A 10,827-nucleotide genomic window follows, 5' to 3' on the forward strand; every position below is an offset into this window, starting at 1 on the left:
ACAATTGATTTCTCTGACTCCAAACTATTTTTCCCTTTGGACGCTCTTCTTGGCCTCTCTTTTCCAGGTGTTCTTCCTTGTGCTGTATGTTAAACTTGGTTCTCTTGTTACGCTCTATTTATTCTGAAGCTCTACCTGCTTCCTTGTGCTCTCTCTCCTTTTACCTCTTTCTTTTCCCTTCCAGTCTCTCCAGTTCATAGGACAACAGGTGTAGTGCAATGTCATTAGCAGAGTAACTTTAAAGGTCAAGCCAGACAGTCTCATGTCATGGGTTAAGAGTCTGAGACTGGAGGGGTGAAGTGTCTTGCCTGTTGTCATCAGGACAGTGGAAGCCAAAGCTATGAGTAAATCCCACCATGCCTTACTCCTTAACCAATGCTCTTTCTGTGATACCACACTGCTTTTCCTTTTCTTTTGCTTTCAGAAATTCATCTCTAATAATTGCTTTTTGCTCAAACTTCTATCTTGGCCCTTTTTAGTTTCTGCCTGTATCCAAATTTTTGTGGACCCTGGAGTGGGAGGGAATGGGAGAAAGCCAAGGACTCAAGTTGGAGGCTTTGCCTTGATCACTAAGGTGGTTGGGCTTGGAGCTTTGTTCCAAAGCTAAGTTACATTATTGATATGAGATACCATAGGTATGGGGCCTGGGATGCTTATGGGTTCCTGGAAGGGTGAACAGTGATGAAACTACCTTCTCACTCTGATGCTTGAATGGAACAAATGCTGAGACATATTGCTTAAATAAGGGAGAAAACAGACATTTTGTTCCTTTCTCAGCCACCCAAGGAGCACAGTTGTAACCCTTTCTCTTGGAAAGAGAAATCAAAGGTTTCCAAGTAATCAGAGAACACAAGATTCATTTTCTCTCTGGGAATGACACATGCCTTGTCCCTTGCTCTTTTTTTTTCAAGACATAACATCTCAGTTCTGGGTACTGCGGTGCAGCACGATCTGTGCTGCTTCTGGGGTAGCCAAAGATGGCAGAGCTGAGAGAGAGACAGAGACGAAGACAGAGAGAACTGCCTTACTGCCTGAGCACACAGACGACCAGCTGAGCGCTGCAGAGGGTTCACTGTTAGTGGCTCTGTAGACAGGGCAGGGATAAGTTTCTAGCCAGGCAAGAAGGTTCCAATGAGATAAGAACCAATCTCCTCTGAGGGAAAGGCTGGTTGGGGGATTCTCTATGTCTTTGTCATGTCTTGCTTTGGGCCCAACATCCTGTAAGCCATTTTACTCCAGGTGCTGACTGTCACATTCCCTGGGGACAAGGGTCCCAAAGAGCTCCTTGGAGATCAGTATCCCCCAGGAATGTGGCAAGCTTTTGAGGGTCTTGCATTTTAGAGCAACCCCAGCCAGTGGTCAAGTTCCCTGAAAGGTAAGGTAATTCCGTCTGTGTGTGGGCACCCAACCCGGTCAGTCTGGGAGTCTGCACGAGATAACAGAACACTGCTTTTGAGCCATACTGACCTCAGTTAGAATTTCAGATTTATTTCTCAAGTCCCTTGCTATCTTTGTGGGCTTGGGTGAGCTTTTAAAAGACTCAGTTTCCTCATCTATAACACAGGGCTAATAATTCTGATTTATGGGGCTATGGAAAGGAAAGAGTGGGTTTATAAGTACCTGGAATTGTGTCTGGCCCCCAACAGGTGCACAGTCAATTTTAATTTTGTTGTCCCCAATGCCACGTCGGCTCTTCTACCTAAAACATCTCTAAAAACAACCTGAGTTCCCTGGGATCCAACAATCTCAAACTCTTGAGTAACTTTGTTTTCTGCCTTTGAAGAGTCATAAGTAAAAAGAAAGAAAAACCAGAGCACAGCTTTTAAGGGCCATCACAGGGTCATAAGCATTTGTGTAAGGGCCTGAGATGCCCAGATTCTGCCCTGGCTCTTTCCTCTTCCCTGTGTGACCCTGGGCAAGCCTCTTCTGATGTGTGGGCAGGGATCGGTTCTCCTTTCTTCCCCAACTCTGGGATTCTCTCCTCCCACTTCTAGATAGTTATTTGGACTTCTACCAGATACTTAATCAACAAAGAAAGATTTGTTGAGGTTTTATCACTGTACCAAATGAAATTAGAAGGTAGAATCAGTCAAGGGGCACATGCACCCCAAAGTTTATAGCAGCAATGTCCATAATAGCCAAAATGTGGAAGGAGCCCAGATGTCCATTGACAGATGAATGGATAAAGAAGATGTGGTACACACACACACACACACACACACACACACACACACACACACACTGGAATATTACTCAGCCATCAAAAGAATGAAGGAATGAAGTCTTGCTATTTGCAATGACGTGGATGAAACTAGACTGTATTATGTATTAAGACAATTGTCATGAAACTAGACTGTATTATGTATTAAGACAATTGTCATATGATTTCACTCATATGTGGACTTTAAAAAACAAAACAGATGAAGGGGGAAGGGAAGGAAAAATAAAATAAGATGAAAACAGAGAGGAAGGCAAACCATAAGAGATGCTGAGCTCTAGGAAACAAAGTGAGAGCTGCTGGAGGGGAGATGGGTGGGGGATGGGGTAACTGAGTGATGGGCATTAAGAAGGGCATTGAGTGTTATATACAACTGATGAATCACTAAATTCTACCCCTGCAACTAATATTACAGTATATGCTAACTAAATTGAATTCAAATAAAGGAAAAAAAAAAGAACCTGGTATGCAATTATAAAAACAAAACGAAGGTGGAATCAGGCATTTTAGACAAGATTTTAAAGTAGTTTACCCCAAGTAAGCAACCCAGATGACCCTGAACAAAGGTTTATTATTATAGATTGCTTGCAGGTAGAATTTTCTGGGTGGCTAGGCTACTTTATGTTGAATTGATATAATCCCTGTGTTAGAGGGCAATCTAACAAAGATGGTAAAATACAAATCCTTCCATGGCTTTCCATTTTCCCCAAATCCTTTGCACACCCTACAAGACCCTCATTATGAGGCCTCTGCCTATCTCTCTCTCTCTGCTTCAGCTCCCCTGGCTTCCTTGTAATTTTTGTGCCTCTCTCTCCTCTCCCACGACCTGAATGCCCTCCTCTGATTCCCCCAGATAACTCTTATTCATTTCTGAGATCTCAGCTTTGACATCCCTTTCTCCAGAAAGCTTCCCCATCCTTCAGACCCCTCAGCTTGCTCAGAATTGGCTCTGATTGCTACCTGTACCTTCCACTCTTGCCCACAATTATGATTACATCACTTACCGTGTGCTGCTATTTAATGTCTGCCTCCCCTTCTTGAACTTCACCTCCATGAGGGTAATGCTGGTCTTCGTCATGCCGGTAACCTCAGTATGCAACACAGTGCTTTGCCACTGTAGAAACTTAATGGGTGTTTATTGTATGAGTGGATGAATATGTCAGGTTAAATTTCACTGCAAGAGCCGAGTTCTCACATTAGACAACAGTGCTGGGCACCAGACAACGCCTGATACATTGTCTGACTGGTGTAAATGGTGGGATAGATGTAGAATGCTCTGAGTTCAGGGAAGTGGTGGTCACTGTAAATCAGGCAGGCTTCCTGGCTGAGATCCTTAACGGGTGTGGGCCCCTTCATTCCTCTCACATTCCAGTTCATCAGGTTTAAATCTACAGACAACTCTGCCCAGATTCTTAGGATGTTTCCATGGGCCAGAATACCAACATGAGTAAGCACTGCCACCGTTGTGCTAAGTTTATCCAACAGCAGATGCTGCAGTGTATTGGCTGGAATTTGTTGATCTCTTATCATGGCAGGGTCCGAGTCCATGTTCCAGCAGATGTTTCCGGTATATTCTTAGGGTCATACTTCTGGGATGGTGTTAATCCTCCTACTAACTTACAGTGGACAGATAGCAGCTGGTGTGCCATCTTAGCTGCATAATCTTTCTGGAATAATCTACAACGCCCAGGGGAGCATACCCTTCAGTACTTCCGTCTTTCTATAGTTACCTCACATGAGGGCAGGCACCAGGTGGAGCCCTGGGCATTGCTGTGTACCGGGGGCAGAGGAGGGACCAACAGGGATTAGGGAAATATAAATGGAAGAGCAGATATGTCTAGTGTCTGCAAAAAGGACAATCTAAAATAGGAGGCAGAGCATCTGAGAATTCTTTGCCATCATTATATGCTCAAAGTACACCAGAGTGCTAAGCATTTCACCTGGAACTGTGAATAATACATCTTTTCATTCCTAATTACTCTTTTTTTACCTCTGTGAAAATTGGCATGGGGATTATTCTGTATATATTTTTCTTTTTTAATCAAGATATAATTGAGATCCAACAAATTACATGTGTTTAAAGTTATAAACTGGTAAGTGTTGACAAACATATATGCCCATAAAACCATCACCATGACCAAGATAATCAATGCATCCTTTACCCTCCAAAGTTTCTACTGGTGCTTTTGTACCTTCACCTCATCCTTAAGCAGCCACCAAGCTGCTTTCTGTCATGATAGATCAATTCGCACTTTCTAGAATGTTATATAAATGGAAACGTAACAGTGTGTACTCTTTATTGTCTGTCTTCTTTTACTCAGGAACGTTTTTTTTTTATTCATTCATGATGATGTGGATATCAATAGTTTGTTTTTATTGCTGAGCAGAGCCCATTGTATGGCTATAATATGATTTATGTATCTATTCATCTGTTCATGGATGTTTTGGTTATTATAGTTTTGTTATTACAATAAAGCTTCTATGAACATTCACGTACAAATCTTTATATAGAGATATGCTTTCATTTATCTTTGGTAAATATCTAAGAGTGGAATTAGAGTGACTGAATCGTATGCTTAATTTCTTAAACTGCCAAACTGATTGCCAAAGTGATTGCACTATTTTATATTTCCACTAGCAGTGATGAGAGTTCCAGTTGCTCCACATCTTTGTCAACACTTGATAGGATCAGTCTTGAATTTTAGCCATCCTAGTGGGAATGTAACAGTATGTTGTGGTTTTAATTGGCATTAAGTTAATTCGAGTTTTAATTTGCACTAACGACTAATGATTAACGTGGCATCTTTTCATGCACCTATTTGCCATTTTTGTATCTTTTTTGGTGAAGTATCTTTCAATCTTTTGCCCATTTACAATTTTTTTTTCTTATTAATGAGTTTGAGAGTCCTCTACCAAGTCTGAATTTGAAAATATTTGCTTCGAGTTTATCACTTGTCTTTGTATTCCCTTAACTGTGTCTTTCAAAGTATAGAGATGAAGTCTAATTTATCACATTATTAAAAAATTGGTCACACTTTTGGTGTTGTATTTGAATATTTATCACAATTTTTTTCTGTATTTTCTTCTAAAGGTTTTATCATTCTACACTTATATATACTTAGGTCAATGATACATTTTAAGTTATTTTTTTTTTTTGTATACAGCTTATGGTATGAATCATTTCCTTTTTTGCATATAGATATCAAATTGTTTCAGGATCATTTATTGAAAAGATTATATTTTTCTCTACCAAATTGATATTGTACCTTGTCAAAAATCAGTTCATACATATATGGGTCTATTTGTGAACTTTCTCTTCTGTTTTATTGATCCATGAGTCTTTCTTTATGCTAACATGATACTGTATTGATTATTTCAGCTTTATATTAAGTCTTGAAGTCAGGTAGTGTTAGAACTCCAATTCTGTTTTCTTTTTCTTTTTTACATTTCCATATACATTTTAAAATAAACTTGCTATTATAATAATAAATTTTTAAACAAAAAATAAACTTGCTGAATTCTAGAGAAAGTCTGCTGGGATTTTGTTTTGAAACACATAAGCAAATTTGGGAAAGAATTAATATCTTGATAATATTTAATTTTCTGAACCATGAACAAGGTATATAGCTCCATTTATTTAAGTTTTCTTTAATTTCTCTCAGCAGTGTTTTGTTTTTGTTTTTGGTATAGACATTGCATGTATTTTCTCAGATGTATGCCTTAGTATTAGATATTTTTTGATGCTGTTGTAAATGGCATTAATTCTTTATTTCACTTCTGATTGTACATTGCTGATATATAAGAATACAATATTGTATATTCATCTTGTTTCTTGCAATCTTGCTAAATTCATAAGTTCTACTATTTGTGTGTGTGTGTGTAGATTCCAAGGGATTTTCTACATGATCATGTCATCTGCGAATAAAGATGGTTTTTACTTCTTCCTTTACAATACAGATACAATCTAGGTGCTTTTAATTTATTTTTTCTTGACTTACTGTACTGGCTAGAACTTCCAATAAAACATGGAACAGAAGTTCTGAGAGTAGACATATTGTTTTGGTTTTTGATCTTAGGGACAAAACTTTAATCTTTTACCATTAAGTAATGTCTTACTATGGTTTTGGTATCTGGGTCATGCTAGCTTAGTGAAATGAATGGAAAAATATTTCCTCCTCTTCAAATTTTTGCTAGGGATTGAGTAGAATTGGTATTCTTTCTTCCTTAAATGTTTAGTAGATTTCACCAGGAAAACAATTTAGCTTAGAGTTTCCTTTGGGGGAAAGTTTTTAGCCACCAATACATTTTCTTTTATAGATACAGAGCTATTCAGGTTATTTCTTCTTGAGTGACCTTTGATAGTTTTTGCCTTTCAAGGAATTTCTCCATTTCATCAAATTTGTCAAAATCATTTGAATGAAGTTGTTCATACCATTCTCTTATTATCCTCTTAATATCCATAGAATCTGAAATAATGTTACCTTCTTCATTCGTAATGTAGGTAATTGTGTTTTATTGACTTTATCAAAGAACCAGCTTTTGGTTTTATTGTTTTTCTCTATTATTTTTCTGTTTTGTACTTCCTTGAGCTAGGTCATATTCTTTGTTATTTCCTTTTCTCTGCTTCCTTTGGTTTTAATTTTCTTTTCTATGTCTTAAGATAAAAGATGAAGAGAACTAGACAGGTATCTTCTTATTATGTCCTTCAATTTGAATTTGTCTGATGTTTTCCCATGATTAGTAAGAGTTACAGATTTTTGGGAAGAATACCACAGAGGTGAAGAGCCCCTTTATCACATCATACTAACATCTACCTGATACCAACATGACTTACTACTGGCGAGGGTGGTTACTTATTACCTTACTTGGATAAGGTATTATCTGCCAGGTTACTATTTTTCTTTTTTGATGTTCTATTTGTTAGAAATGAGTCATTAAGTTTAATGGACACTTGAGGAGACAGGAATTAAATTCCACCTCCTGGAGAGAGGAGTATCAAATAATTTGTGGACATAGGTGAAAACCACTACAGTAATTAATAAATATTTTGGGGGAGTATGTAAATATTCTGGTTCTCCTTAAAGTTTCCACAGTAATTTTGCCATTCATCCATGGATTTTGCCTACACCAACTTTGGTGTTGTAATGATGACTTTATATTTCTCTGATTCCTTCTATATTCATTATTTGGAATTTTTCTGTTAGAAGTATTTGTCCCTTCTCCTTCACATATTTACTTACTCAATCATTTCTTTACAGCAGTATGGACTCATGGATATTTATTTTATCCTATGGGTTGATTTTTGAGTACATTGTGTATCATTCTGTACAACATTCTCTACATTTCCTGTAGGAGATCTCAGACACTTTATACATCAGACAATGTGACTCATGCACTCAACGTTTCATATATCTGTAAAATACATTGCCATGAGATACAAGACATTGAAAATACATAATTCCATGAAATGATTTGACTGCCCAAACTTTACTTATACACATAAGTGAATAGAAGCCTCATTCTTTTCTTTTCACAACTGCTTTTCCTCCAGATTCCTAAGGCCAACACTCAAAATCTCAACAACGTCCACAGGATTGCTATAATCCTGTCTCTGTTGCATGTGGACACACATCTCTGAAGTTGACTCGTCTTCATTGTGTTTGGGGGGAAGGATGGGTTGTAGCAGAGTTTGAAGGCAGGAGAAAGAGAAAGAGGGCTTAATCTGACCAGCACAATGGATCAACTGCTCTCTACCTACGTGCATACGATTGAAAATAGTGGATAGATAATTTTGTGATTGGATCAGAATTTTCTTTTTTTTTTATTATGTTCAATTAGCCAACATACAGTACATCATTAGTTTTTGACATAGTGTTCAATGATCCATTAGTTGTGTGTAACACCCAGTGCTCATCACATCTTGTGCCCTCTTTAATACCCATTACCTGGTTACCCCATCCCCCTACCCCCCTCCCTTCTGTAACCCTCAGTTTGTTTCCCAGAGTCCAGAGTCTCTCATGGGTTGTCTCCCTCTCTGATTTCTTCCCATTCTGTTTTCCCTCCCTTTCCCTATGTTCCTCTCTGATATTCCTTATATTCCACATATTAGTGAATTGTCATTGTTTTTTCCAAAGAAAAAATAAAATCAGGCAGAGAAGAAATAACAGAGAGGGTGATTTAACATGAAATATAAAACCTCTTACCATCTGACAGCTTTCTACCTTGCTACTCGATATCAAGAATTTTCATGGTTGAGCTTTCTCTTCACTGGACTCTGGGTGAGTTCTCTGCACTAACAAGTGTATCTGAACATGGCTCTCCAGCTAAGGCTTTCAGATCCTGGGAACTCCAAGAGAAAATGAGAACTATATAATCCATCATGTGATGGCATTACCTACCTGGATTCATATAACTGTTTTGGCTGAGATTTTTTATTGAGTTCGTTTACTTTTTTGCTAGCCCATCTGAGTTGAACAGTGCTTTTGGCATGGATCAGCCCCCATTGCATGTCCTTAGCAGTTGTACCTTTACGAAGCAGAAGGGGGCCAAGCAGGGCAATCTGGGCTTTTGAATGATCCCATTCATTCCACAGAGGCATTACTTCCTGACTCACAGCCTCCCCAAAGAAAGCTCTTTCCATTTCCTTTCTGGTTCTCCATGGCTCTATAACTTTAGCTTTTCATTCCCCTGCCACGTGGGTCATTTCCAGTCTAAGTTTATTTAGGCCCAGCGTCTTTCTTCATATACATGTATATGTTGGGTTTTTCAATGTGCTCAGTTTCCTCCCCTCACCAGCTGCCTTTTTCTAAGGATGACAGTGTTTGCGCTCAAACAGGAAGGAAATCCATCCTCTTCGTTCCTGGGGCAGCCACCTGCCTTCAGCCTCCGGAGCTCTCCTGTTACACTTGATTTGGGGTAAGCTGTAGAACTGGATATGGTGGAACAGAGGTCCAGAGTCATTTACCTGAGCAGTTTGTATCCTTTGGCCCCCTCTTAGCTAGCTCTGTGTATCTCCAGTAAGGTTCAAATTCTTTTTTCTGACCTCTCTGGCTCATAAATTTCAACTTATGTGTGAGCTCTGTGTCCACATTTCTTGGTTTGTTTTGACTCACACCAGATGGGTAGTTAGAGCGGATGAGTGGTCCATTATGAGTATTTTAAAATACGTATACACTTCTATGTATGCATACATTCATTTAAACTTGTTCTGCTGGCATTGACGAAGCAGAGAGGAAGCACATATCATGAGCAGATGATCCTAATGTATTCAATTATTCCTTCAAAAGCCATTTTCAGGGCAACCAGCATTGTCATGTAGCCATTACTATGGCTTTCAGGTCACTACCATGAACTCATTCATGAAGTCGACTATGCAACCAACATCTGCTGAGAACCAATTATGTGCCAGTCTCTCCTCAAAGTTCCAGAATGGCAAGGATGGACAAGACAGGGAAGTGTCCTTGTCCTTAAGAACTCACACCCTAGTGTATTCATGCAAAGTGTAAAGGAATAAAACTAACACTTGTGTTGGGTACTTCATATAATGTACTAAACTCATTAAATTCTCACCAACATCCTATAAGGTATAGTGATGTTTTTATATGACCTTCTCAGTATCCTCTAGTTCTCCCACCTGGTCCCTTTCTCATTATCTTTATCTGTGGTGAAGTTCACAGGGATGACACAGACATGAATCAAATATGCTGCGGAATATGTACAAAATGGTCAAGATGCTAAGGGTCAAGAAAGAGACATTGTTCACTGCCCTGGGAGGTAAGGCTCCTCAAAGTGTTTTGTGCATAAGGATTACTTGGGAAGCTTGCTTGAAATTTTTTATGCCTGGCCTCCAGTCTCGGAGATTCTGATTCTGTACATTTAGGGTGGGAAGCAGGGATCTGTGTTTGAACACATACCCTGAGTTATTCTAGTGGAGAGATTTTTTGGATCACTTTGACAAAGAGTGGTCTAGAAGTAGGTAAGACTCCTAGGTCATACAGGTGACTCCTTTAGGAGCCCAATGTGGCCAAATTAGTTTCTTTCTTTCTTTTTTTTTTTTTTTAAGATTTTATTTATTTATTTGACAGAGAGAGAGAGAGAGAGAGAGAGACAGCCAGCGAGAGAGGGAACACAAGCAGGGGGAGTGGGAGAGGAAGAAGCAGGCTCATAGCGGAGGAACTTGATGTGGGGCTCGATCCCGTAATGCCGGGATCACGCCCTGAGCCGAAGGCAGACGCTTAACCGCTGTGCCACCCAGGCGCCCCCCAAATTAGTTTCTTACTGATATTCTAATGTATAAAATCGTTGCCAGATGGATTTATTTATCCATTTCTTGATTGTTTTTCTGGATATCACTATCATTTAATACCTTACTGTGAATTATATCATCAACTACACTGATCCTTGACAGAAGAAATGAATGCAGCATAAAACATGAAGTGAAGATAAAAAATAGTGGGGAAAGGCAAAGACCCCATTCCCAGGGCTCAGTTGAGAGACAAAGCATGAGGCTCTGTGTGAGACTTTTCTCACGAGTCACTGCTTCAGGCCAGGTATATGGAGACTAGCTCAGTGCCCCTCGCCTCATTTCTTCTGCCTGAGACCTACTTCAT

The sequence above is a fragment of the Ursus maritimus genome, unplaced genomic scaffold, assembly GCF_017311325.1.
Source record: "Ursus maritimus isolate PB19 unplaced genomic scaffold, ASM1731132v1 scaffold_1, whole genome shotgun sequence".
NCBI lineage: Eukaryota > Metazoa > Chordata > Mammalia > Carnivora > Ursidae > Ursus > Ursus maritimus.